At 43.5% G+C, this 12381-nt stretch overlaps 1 long non-coding RNA gene across 1 annotated transcript; it reads left to right on the forward strand.

Annotated features, from left to right (window-relative positions):
• Positions 1-108: 108 nt before the first annotated feature.
• On the forward strand, positions 109-11752 carry LOC308482519. The gene is made up of 3 exons (XR_013989307.1): positions 109-404; positions 8694-8803; positions 11392-11752. It is a non-coding gene; the product is annotated as an uncharacterized lncRNA (long non-coding RNA).
• The last annotated feature ends 629 nt before the right edge of the window (positions 11753-12381 follow it).

A 12381-nucleotide genomic window follows, 5' to 3' on the forward strand; every position in this document is an offset into this window, starting at 1 on the left:
GAAATGACGTCTACGGGGTAGTTTTTGAAGCTTCTCGCGAGAAACGGGTGCCTCTAGGCATTCAAGACTCTATGGTTCCTGCTCGCTCGTCCTTCTCTCGCTCTCTGACGTGCGCAGACGGGCCCCGCCCACGGAGTCCCCTTCGAGCCCACGTGATGTTTCCCGCCCTCCTTTCCCTTGATCCGCCTGTCCGCTTTCGCGTTCTAGTGGGCGGCGGCTCAGCGAGCACCTGTCCTGCAAAGCGCTCTCACAAACGGTCCAGATCATTAAAACACGCAGGTTTTTGCAGATGTCAGAGAAAGCCACCAGGGAGGGAAATCACTTACAAGCAGCTATTTAGTCTTAAAGGCTGAATAGAGCCTCCACGTGCAGGAACAGTATACCTGACACCGAGGAAAAACCGGGTAGGTGGGTGAAGGGGCGTTACCCCGTTTCTCTGCTTTGTGGGCTTCCTAGAGGTATCCTGCTCTGTGGGAAACAGAGTCCCGGACTACTAGGTCCAAATACTCAAATTATTTTGTTACTAATACTCTTAAACTGCACCTTTTCATTTTTGTTTCTTACTACTCTGTTAGCAACACTGGGAACATAAATGTATGCTGAAAGTGTGGATGATAAATAATGTAAATAGAACATTACTAAGCAAAGCCCTTTCTGTGGTTCTTAAACTGGCTACCATTCCAACAGGTACCTAGTTAGTTCCAGAGGTGGCAAAGAAAGACCAGTGCCCATCTTTGATCCCTTTTTGCATCTTCAAGCATCTCCGTACATATTTTGGGCATTCCACTTCCATATTCTAGTACAGGGATCAGCAGACTTTTTCAGCAGGGGTCCGATCCACTGCCCCTCAGACCTTATGGAGGACCGGACTATATTTTTTTGGGGAGCGGGAATGAACAAATTCCTATGCCCCACAAATAGCCTAGAGATGCATTTTAAATAAAAGGACACATTCTGCTCATGTAAAAACACGCTGATTCCCGGACCGTCCATGGGTCGGATTTAGAAGGTGATTGGGCCAGATCCAGCCCCCGGGCCTTAGTTTGCCCACCCATGTTCTAGTACTAGCCTCCTTTAAAGCTTCCTGGTTTAGCCGCTGTCTCTTGGACACCTTTCTTATGAACTGTGATTGACTCACATTTGGCAAACACACACCAAAACCCACTCAAGGATGTCAGAAGAGGGACCAGTGGCTCCCACTTCCCTGTGTGTTTACTTAATCTCCTGCTTTCTCCATCTCTATCCTGGAGAGTTTCAGGATTCTCAGAAGTGAGAGTGTAGCCTAAGCAGATCTGTAGGCAGGAGTCTGCAATTGCACTAACTACTCACCATGGTGAGTGAAATTCTGCCCTTTTGGTAGCATGACAAGCCAGCTACTATCTCTCAGCCGAACCTACCCCACAGGGCTGTTGTGAGAATAAGGCATTCCACTGAACTGAACTTCTTATCTTATGGTTTTAGCTGTTGTTGAACTGGTTTAGTTGTCAGATTCAGGTAGGTAGTTGTGCTGGTCTGACACAGTCAAAATAAAAATAATAAAAAATAAAAAATTGTCCAGTAGCACCTTATAGACCAACTAAGTTTGTTCTGATATAAGCTTTCCTGTGCATGCACACTGTGTATATGAAGAAGTGTGCATGCACACGAATCTGAAGAAGTGTGCATGCACAGGAAAGCTTATACCAGAACAGACTTAGTTGGTCTATAAGGTGCTACTGGACAATTTTTTATTACTTTTATTTTGGTTTAGTTGTCATGCTTCTTCACTGGCTTGTTTTACTGCATATTTTAATTAACAACTTTGAATTGCCCTAGTTGAATTGCTATTGTTTATTTTAATTTAATCTGGATTTTACCATTGATTTTATAGTTGCAAGCCACTTAGAAGCCACTTTGGCATATAGGCAATATATAAATAAATAATAAAGTAGTGGAGGAGATCTGAGCTTCTTGGAGGAAGAGTGGAATATAAATGTAATAAATAAAAATATATAATAAAGAGAATCTGAAAATGCTGTCCTCTGACCTACCCCGATAGCCCCCTTAATTTCTTGTTCCCTCTTCATCCCTTCTCTAGCACCCACTACTATTATTGTGTTTTCATCTCACCTTCCCCCCCCCCACAAGGGATTATAATAATCCAGGGGTGACAAGCATGGCACCCATGGGGACCCTCTTGAGGTCTTTCCCTGGTGTCCACAGAGTCGCTGTGTACTGCTCCAGCTGTCATGAAGTTGGTTTAGAGTTGAAGGAGGAAGTTGGAAGAATGGCGCTTTTCCCCACTTCCTATTTCAGCTTAATGAGCTTCTTAAGGGTCGAATTAATTCTATGGGATACAACTTTTACCCAGGTCCCTTGGAAAAAGTAAAATGTATGTGAGTGGGTACACACTCTCTCTTCATGTCTCGGAGAAGGGTAGCTCACCCGGGAGAGGGAAGTGACCAGAGGGGCTGGCATGCCCGCAACAGTCATTCAAAAATCCGAATGTGCCCACAGATCTAAAAAGACTGGTGACCTCTGATATAACCTACCTGCCTTGCGCTACCTGTTAGTGGATTGCACTTGGATTACATATGTTTTGTCTAGGCCTGCAAAATACACCAGGCAAGAGGCAGGCCTGTAGCTTTAAAAACATGTCAGGAGAATGAGTGATGGGGGTGGGAGATGGGGGGCCCACAACAGCAACAAATTGTCTTTAAGAAACTGTTTAAATGAGAGTAAGGCGGGTATTCACCATTTTGACTGTTTTCCAATCGCCCACAGCTACACTTGTTAAATTGAGCACCGCATGTGTAAATCAAAACAGGATGTTTTCCTTTACTGAACAATGGCAGAGCCCCATGCCAGTTTTTTAAGTGTGTGGATCCAATTTGGATTTTTAAAATAGGTTTTCCCTGTAGATTGTGAAGCGTAGTGCTCGCTACACACAAAGCCAGGCTGCCTAACTTAGGGGTTTGCATTATTTTATTTCCAAAAGAAGTTAACCAAAACCAGGGGGGGGACACTAACCAGCAGCTATCATCCTTGCCGATTTTTATTGTGCCCTAGGGTACAATTAAATGCTAAGGTTGTTATTGAATTGTCTTGACAGATTGAATTTTCAAAAGAGAGGCGAATCGGAAAGAAGGTAGGGAAAACATATAGACTGAATTTTCAAAAGGAAGGAAGAAAAATAAAGATTTATACGTACTAAGCACTGTACGTCAAGAAGCTCAGTCCAAAGCTGATTATGTATTACCAAACAGGACTGGAAAATTCTGAGGCGCCAATTTGACCTGGTGCCATAGGATATGATATTAGTGCACCTGGTAATTTGAACTACAGGCGGCAACTGCTTTGCGACCATTCAATTGATGTGCAACCGCCAACGCATGGGTTGTTTTGGACCTGGAAGAGCGTGGAATGGGGCAGAATGGGCTTATGTGTGCTCCACCGGCATGCACGAATGCCTGGAACGGAATGGGGGGTTGCCTGTACAGTATTTTGTCAGCTTGGTGCAAAGCTCAGACCCAGCGCCACACTTCTCCATATTTTGCAATGCTGTTCTCCAGCCAGGTAATGTGTACCAAAATTTCTGTACTAGGGTAAAGTGTGCATATATTACTGAAAATAACACACACAATGATAAGGAAAAAAATGCTTTCAAAAATGTGTAAGTTAGGCAAAATTTACCCAACAACGTTGCAGTGAGCCTCTAGAAAAGCAGGGATTAGACTAGATGGTATTTTAGTTCCTTCCTTTGGAAGGTAGTGTGGGGACGGACACATGGCTTCTACGTCTTAACACCCTCCACAGTGGCCCCCAATGGGTTAATGGAGCCAGCTTCTTTCCTGGGAATGGTTGTCTTTTGCCTCTCACCAATCATCAGAAATGGTGTTTATTCTCCACCTGAGATGGGGGAATCGATTGATGTGCACAGGTGAAAATGGATTGCAGCCCACTTGTCCAGTAGTGTCAATGGAGGTGATTAGCACTTGTGTCCATTTCCAGCTGATTGATAGCGCAGGTGAGAATCACTGCAAGGTCAGTCAGGACCACATCAGCGTGGTGCCCCCTCGCTTGGCTGAGAGTCCCTGTCAGCTGTCAATATGGACGAGGACATGTTGGAAGAAGACAAGCACTTTGCCTGAATTCATAGATGCTCGGGACAGTCAGACGTCTGGGCACAGTAAGTTCAGTTCAGAGAGACCAAAGAAAGTACTTCAGCTAATATATAATTAGCTCTGAAATAACTCTGAATAGATGAAGTTAAGACTTTTCAGAGTCCTGGACTACATGTGAAAAAGCCTTGAGGCTTTAGTAGACCATGGGCAGGATTCAGCTGATTCCCACTACCAGAAGCCAATGGAAGAGCTACCCATAGCACAATAGGGCTTCTTCTCTCTTCTACCCCAATGCACTCCCTAAAGCTCCTGAAATTGGCCCAGTGGGGTTAGAAGTCTCAGAACAGCATGATAGTGGTGGAAGGATTGCCATGTGTGTTTAGTAGTGTAGCTAAAAAGAACAATGCAGTTCCAGGGTGCATGCAGCAACAAAAGAACCTAGTGCTAGACTACAACCCCCATCAACCCTGACCAATGGCCATTCTGGCTGTGCTGGATGGGAGTTGAAGTCCCAGCAACATCCAGTGAGTCACAGATTCCCTTCTCCTGCTTAGGACACGTCTGCTGCTCACTACAGTTCCTCCAAGTCTTGGCTTGTATTCAGGAGATAGTAGCTCTAGCGTCACAGAGTGATGCAAGGTGACAGGCAGGCAAGCGTGGTTTTGGGGAAATGACCTAATGGGGCAAATTTTACTTCTGGTGGTCCAAAGTTAGCTCATGAGCCAAATTCCTCTGCCCCTGCTTTAGTGCCTGATAATAGAAATGGCTCAGCCAAAGCCTCTTCTGCTGTTCACACTGGGAGAGAAAGGTTTAAAAGCCCTTTGCTGACCTTGGGAGAAAGTAGGTGTGGTCTACATAATACTGGTAGGGAGGTGTGTCTACCGCAGAGGTGGGGAGCCTCTGACCCTCCAGATATTGTTGGGACTCCAGCTCCCATCAACTGTAGCCCAGTGGTCAGGGATGATAGGGGTTGTGATCTAGCAATATCTGGATGGCCACATATTCTTCATCTTTGGCCTTTTTTCTTGTTGATAATCTGTGGTTTAATTTGCACCAAGGCTCTATTGCCTTATTACTAAAAACTGTTTTAAACAGTAGGAGTGTTGGAGCAAACTGGGGTGTGGGGAGATAAACATTTTGATAACATAGCTTCTGAGAAAGCAGCGGAGTGCAATTGGATGGGGCTTTCAGTCCTTTATTAAATTAGCCATCTAACACTTTTTTCACTAGAACAGTTACTGTATGAACATTTTCTTGTTTATTTAAAAAAATACTGCCCCCAGAATGTATTTGCCCTAATTAAAAGATCATGAAACTGAAAAGGAAATATCAACAAAGTAGCACGATCAGAATGATAATAGGGAAAGTAGGCTGAGTGACAGACAGAGTTTTCTGCCCAGGACTTCACTGTACATGTCAAATCCATGACGGCTTCTAGGCTGCCACTACTTTGCAGGAATGAATCAATCATATACCAGCAAATTTAGGTTGTGTAGTTAAAGTGGATTTTGATGCTCTTGTGCAATAAGCGTGCCCTCCCCAACTTTTTTTGGAAAGAAAGTGACAGAAGAATGCACTGGAAAGGTGAATGCAAACAAATCAGAATGTATGCTCAATAAATCTCCGTACGTTTTTTGTGTGAAAAGAAATCAGGATGAATCCCCAATAAGGAGATCGTCTGGATCAGCCTCAGGCCCTTTGGAAAAGGTGGAAGAGTAGCGTAAATACTTTCTACATCTCCAAAGACTGCTGCTTCTGTATATTTAAAAAAGAAAGAAAGAAAAGGAGGTGGATTTTCTGTGGTCTGAGAAAAGATAGAAGAGCCACAGAGAAAACATAGGATGACAACACTTGGGTGAAGATGAATGTGTGTAGATGCCCCATGAAAGTGACTGAATGAAGCATAAGAACATATAGCTTGCCAGATCAGGCCATTGACCCATGTAGTCCAACATCCTGTTCTGACAGTGGCCAACCAGATACCAGTGGGAAATCTGAAGTCAGGACAATAGCAGAAGAGCACTGTCCCTTCCTGCGGTTTCCAGCAAGTGGCATTCAGAAGCATTACTGCCTTTGACAATGGAGACCAAGCATAGCCATCATGCCTAGTAGCTACTGATAGCCTTATTCTCCATGAATCTTAAGAGTCATCCAATTTGACAGCTGTCACTGTCTTCTGTAGGAGTGAGCGCCATAGTTCAGCTATGCTCTGTGTAGAAGCAGCCCTAACAGGAAAACAACAACATTGGGGGCTGGCTTTGCTCCCAACTTATCCCAGTGACTTATCCCTAGACCAGTGACTTATCCCTAGACCAGAAATGGGGAACCTGTGGCCCTCAACTCCCACCTTCCCTGACCATTGACCATGCTGGCTGGAGCTAATGGGAGTTGGGAGTTAAACATCAGGTCCCCCACCCCTGCCTTAGACAGGGGAAGGAGATAAACTGGGGAGGAAAAGGAGTTAATGGGATATTTTTAGAACTGGTGGCGGCACACGTCAGTCCATGCGGAAAAAAGAAACACTGTGCTCCACAGGTCATGGGATGCCTGTAATGATGACCCTGAGTGGATGGAAACGCCACGTCTTGAAACAAATCCTATCTGACAGTTTTTACAGTACGTTCGTTCAGAGCAAAAATGCCCTGTCCCCTGTCACCCAGATTGAAATTATTAAGGAAGACAGACATTTCACTGACAACGCTAGCCCCAGGCGAGAAAATATTCCTTCTGTTCCTCTCTGAAGGTCAGAGCTCACATCATGCAAAACACTTAAAAACACACACGCGCACGCACAGGCACAATCATGCATGCACTTACACATGCAGGGCCAAAACTTCTTCACTGCAGACAGCCTTAGATTTATTTATTTTTTTAAGAAGCAAGGGATTTATTTCATATTTAGCAAATCATTCTATCTATAGGATTCTATTCCCTGATTTATTTTGGGGGGCTGTTTCCCAACTATATAATGTCCTTTCTTCTTACTTGATGCTTCTCTGTCCATCCGTGTACCTCACCCCCACTCATCCATCCATCCAATCCCTTCCCCTCCAACTCGGGATGGGCAAATCTGTCCATTTCAGTTTCTGATTTTCCCAACCTTAAGTTCAGTTCTCTACATTTTCATATCAGCTTGCAGATTTGTTTTTTTAAAAAAGTGCTCTCAGAAATTCATCCACATTTTCGTGTGAATTTCTTTTAATATACACTGTTTGTGGTGGGGAATGCATTTTTGTCTCATATACATACTTTTGCAGAGTGATTCCCTCTAAAATAATGCATGCTTGTATGTTATTTTCACAGATATATGTATTTTTAAGGACACTTAAAAATACTCATGAAAATTAATCCAGCATTTTAGTGTCTTTCTTCTAATATACATATTCATATACAATTTTGTCTAATACGCTCGTAGCTCCGCTTACGTAGCCTCCACTTACGTAAACTTCGGGATAAGTAAGCAGCAAAGCCGGCAGTATATTTCTGGGTTTTTGCCGCGCATGCATGAAACCTCGGGATCCGACTGGAGCTCCGGAACGGATCCCGTCCACAACCAGAGGTACCACCGTAAATACATTTTTTGCACAATGCAAAAACATGAGAACCAATCTCAAGATGTTGACAAAAGAGTCATGCGCTTTTCGTGAATGCTGTCTCCCAAGCCATTTCCAGATATCCCTCATTCTCCCTTGATATAGTGAGTCATTGGCCTTTCCCCCTTTATCCTTTAAAAATATATAATTTAAAATTTTGGAATCGCCCACCTAGCCACAAACTGTGGCTTTACTATGGTGGGGAAATGGCAAATTACTGCAGCACTGGAAAGAGAAGTCCACACTCTCCATCCAACAATGGGCTAAGGAACTACACTGTCCCTTTTTGAACTCGCGATATTCTGGCAAGATGGCAGGAGGACTCATATCTGGAGATCTGGGCTGCCTTCACAGGCACACATGCAATACAATCAATGTAGCAGGTGGCTTTCCTTCATATAACACCACAGCAAGGCATCTTACACCTCCTCCCCGCCATGCTTTTCTGTTTCAGCTTGGGAACCACTGGCAAAGTGCAGTGGTGGAGGATGCCACTTGGGTGCCTGGGGCAGTGCACCCAGGGGTGCAGCGAGCTGCCCATAGGGGTATGGCGCACCACAAGGCCTTAAGAGTCTGCCTTCCTCCTCCCACTCAGCCGCCCTACAGCTGGGGGGGAGGCAGTAGGCGGACCATTTGGGCAGCATGAAGCCTGTGGGCGCCCAAGCCACCGCGTCTCTCCCAGTGAGTGCCACCCACCATTTTGTCACCCCCCTCAGTGGTGACACCGGGAGCAGCCCGTACCCACCACACACCCCTTCCTCCGCCCCTGGCAAAGTGGCGATGAGTACCAGAACTTCCTCCAGTTCATGGCAAGGCAAGCTCCCAGTGGGCCCTGCTAGATGTGTTTGTGTAGATGTTGCCTCAGCAAAGGCTTAGAGTCATCTGAAACATTCAAAAGAATGGCAGGGCTTGCCAGATTTTTACCAAATTTTGCATGGTGGTTCCTGAAATCAATAAGCAGCTTTTTAATGTGTGCATCTCATAGTATGTATTTTAGAAAATTGCTTGTTCAAAGGGTCTCCTGGATCAGGCCATCATGTTTTCGCAGTGGTCTACCACATGAGAAACCCGCAAGGAGGAGCTAAGTGTATCAATGCTCCCCGTCAGGTGTGATTCCCAGCAACTGGCGTTCAGAAGCAGACTGTCTCTCGCAGTGGAAGTGAAGCATGGCCACGATGCTTTGAAGCTGAACTAGATGCTGGACATTGATGCTGGACTAGATAACCTTGGTCTGATTGAGTAGGGTTCCTCTTAGGTTCAAGTCCAGTGTTGCCTAGTGTTGCCTGCCAGCAGCTCTCCCGGGTCTCAGACAGGGGTGTCTCCCTGCTGTGTCCTTTCTGTGGGGTGGGGAGAGATGCATGTCCTCAGTTTTAGCTATTGCTCCCATGCAAAACAGGCTACTTCTCACTTAAACAGGCCATTGAGCTTCCATCACACATGTTTAGACCCAAGGAAACAAAACTCTAGGGACTAGTAACCTTGGAATCAAAGGGGAGTTTTAACTGGGAATCCTTCTGCTGATCGTGGATCTTTTCTCCATCTCCTGCTTTAAACTTTCTCTTTCTTTCTTTCTTTCTTTCTTTTTGGAATTTCCATTTCCATTCAGAGGAAAGTTGAAAACTTTCCCCTCCTTTCTTTTTCCCTCTCTTCCACACTTCCTTTACTCCCACTCCTCCACCCCCCAAGTTTAATTCTAAACAGCCGGCTGCGTTCAGCCTGACTGGTTTGTTATGGCTTATAATTTGTGTTAGGATTAATTAACTAATTACCGACAAATGTCCGTTGGCAAGATTCTGCTTCTGCTTGTCAACTTGAAGTATTTAATTATTTTAATCATTTACTTTCATCTTCAGAATTTATGCTCTTCGAAGAGCGTTTCTAGGCATCTTTTAATTATTATTCTAGGTTTTTTTTTACCCCTCCCTGACATGGCAGTCCGGGTAGGGGGCTGGGAGCAGAGGCTGATATAATTTCACATTAACTATTTCAGCTAATCAACTTGCTGCAATTTTGGAAAATTGTGTTAGATTTCCAAACCTTTTGATGCATTGAGTTTCATTGTGGGTTTCCCCATTTTGTTTTCCTTTTTTGTATTAGCAAATAAAATGGGTGAGCTTAATGGGCAAGGGAGGGAGGGTAGAAATCCAGACTCACTTCAAAGTATCCAAAATATGAAGTCAAATAATAGCCGTTCTTCCATCAATATATTCCACCACAACCATCCGATGATTAGAATGGTGCTGAATGTTGTTTCCTGTAGACTCCATTTTGCAGGGGCACAGAGCATTTTTGCAATCAGCACTAATAACATATTTAAGGTTGGAATCCTAAATTCTAGTGAATATGCCCTATTTAATGCCATGGGAGTTACTTCTACCTTCTGTGTCTCTGTAGGGGTGAGGTAGAAATTAAATTCACTGCTCATTTAAAGACAGATCTACATAATTCTCCAAAACTCTCCAAAACAATACATGAACCGTGACACAGCCATGTTGTGAAATTTGCACTTCTCTTAAATTTTCGGTGCAGTTCTCCAACCAAGAACTGTGTACAAGTATGCATATTTTATGGTAAATTGTGCATAAAAAAACAAACATTAGTGAAAACAACAAAGAAGAGCCATATAAGTCTTGGTCATTTTCATCTTATCTCTAACATTAGGGGAGATTGGTTTGGAAAAATGTGCATATTAGGCAAAATTGCATATAAACATGTACATAGTTTTTTGTAAGCTGCTTTGAGGGGTTTTTTATTTTACAATCAAGCTGTGTATAAATTTTATGGACTACGTAAACAAAATAATAGTAAGAGAAGGTTGTACTAAAATGATGATGGATTTCCATTATGACAACTTGCAGACTGATGTGGGATTGGGAAGCTGAGAAGCTGCAATTGGTACAGATTCACCCATCCCTATTGAAAACTCAGGTTGGCCGACGGTTGGCAGAGGATGGCTCACTATCTGCAGGAGTCTTCTGTTTGAAGGGCTGCCTGGTCCAAGTCCCTGAAATGGTAGAGCAGAAGCGGCCTTGCAGTTGCCCGTTCTTGAAAGAAAGATGCATCCACATTAAAGATCTGATTCCTACATTGTGAGCAGGGAGGGATGGATGGACCTCTCTGTTTCTCTCTTTGTCAACCTTAAAATTCAGTTATCCACATTTCTGCAGCGATTTGCAATTAAAAAAAAACACTCATGAAAATTAATCAGCGTCTTAGTGTGAATTTCCCTAAAAAACATTATTTTTGTATGTAGTTGTAATGAATGTACCTAATTTGCAAGCAATTTCCCTTACTATAACACATTTTTGTACATTATTTTCAGCAGTATATTCATTGTTATGCATACAACACAGACACATTTTTGTAAACACTGGAGAACTGCATTGTAAAATTAAAAGAAGTGTTGAGTTTTGAAGGCGGGCTATGTTTCAGTTCTTGTTTGGGAAAGTTTGAATTGAGTAGCTTCACTTTTAAATGCAAACCGAATTGAATTTCTCCAGCATCCCTAATTGTAAGGAATGTAAGGAACAGACTTCCGGGCAAGGAAGTAACTCTGGGAACTCACTGGGGAATTAGCCAGCCTCTAGAGAATCTTGTTTAAAGTGCTACTTTACGGAACGTTATGTGAGAAAACTTACAAAGCCTCTGTTTTCTGTCTCCTTTCTTTAAAGCTTACCAAGTTTGGCCATTTTCAGCCAGTGGGATCCTAGCCTGAAGGAAGATGATCTTATAGCACCTGGAGATGAGACATTATTCTCTACAAGGATATGGAAACTCTGCAGCTCCTGTTTACTTTGAACCGGGCACCCCTCCTCTTTTCCCTTATTCTTCGCAAAGTTAAAACTCCTGGATCTGGTTGCAACCGTTTAATTTTGCAGTTTAGGGCTGGTTTCTTAGGGGCATTTATTCATTTATTTTATTACATTCACATCCCACCTTTCCTCCAAGGAGCTCCATTGTTCCCCTGCTCCCCAGTTTAGCCTCACAACAACCCTGTGAGGTAGGTTTATGCTGAGACACAATGACTGGCCCAAGGTCATCCAGTGAATTTCATGGCTGAGTATGTTATACACCATTGTTAAGTATCTGGGAACTGAAAAGACATGAAGCATTATTTTTGCTTCTTGACAAAAAGTTTCCTAGTTTTTCCTGCCTTATATTATCTGCAAAGGAAGAGACGTGTTGGCTTAGAGAAAAGTCCACCCCTCTTTTTCATTCTCCAAAGTAAGGAGCTAGAAAGAATCTGCCAACAAAAACTCTGTCCCTAACATTCAGAAGCACAAATGAATCCCTCAGATTAAATAGCAGACGAGGCTTCACTATTTAAAAGATTTCTCCGGGGTACATAACTAGAGAGGAGCTAATTAGGGACAAAGCAGCAGTATTATTACGACTGATCATATCACTCTCGGTGTAATCTGGAGTGATGTCTAAGAAGACCCAGGGAGGCTAGCCTTTTGTAGCAAAAGTTACTCCATATTGCTATCATACTGATACTTGGCAACAACTGAGCAAGCTTTTTCTTGGGAAGAATTTGCCCACAAACCGCAGTTGGTATCCAAAAAGCTACATGTGGGTGTGTCCAGTTGAATGTTCTACTTTTGTTATTTGAATGCTAGATGGTAAAAGCTATGGTTTTCCCAGCAGTGATGTATGGAAGTGAAAGCTGGACCATAAAGAAGGCT

This window comes from Podarcis pityusensis (genome assembly GCF_964106645.2).
Source record: "Podarcis pityusensis genome assembly, chromosome: 8".
Lineage (NCBI taxonomy): Eukaryota > Metazoa > Chordata > Lepidosauria > Squamata > Lacertidae > Podarcis > Podarcis pityusensis.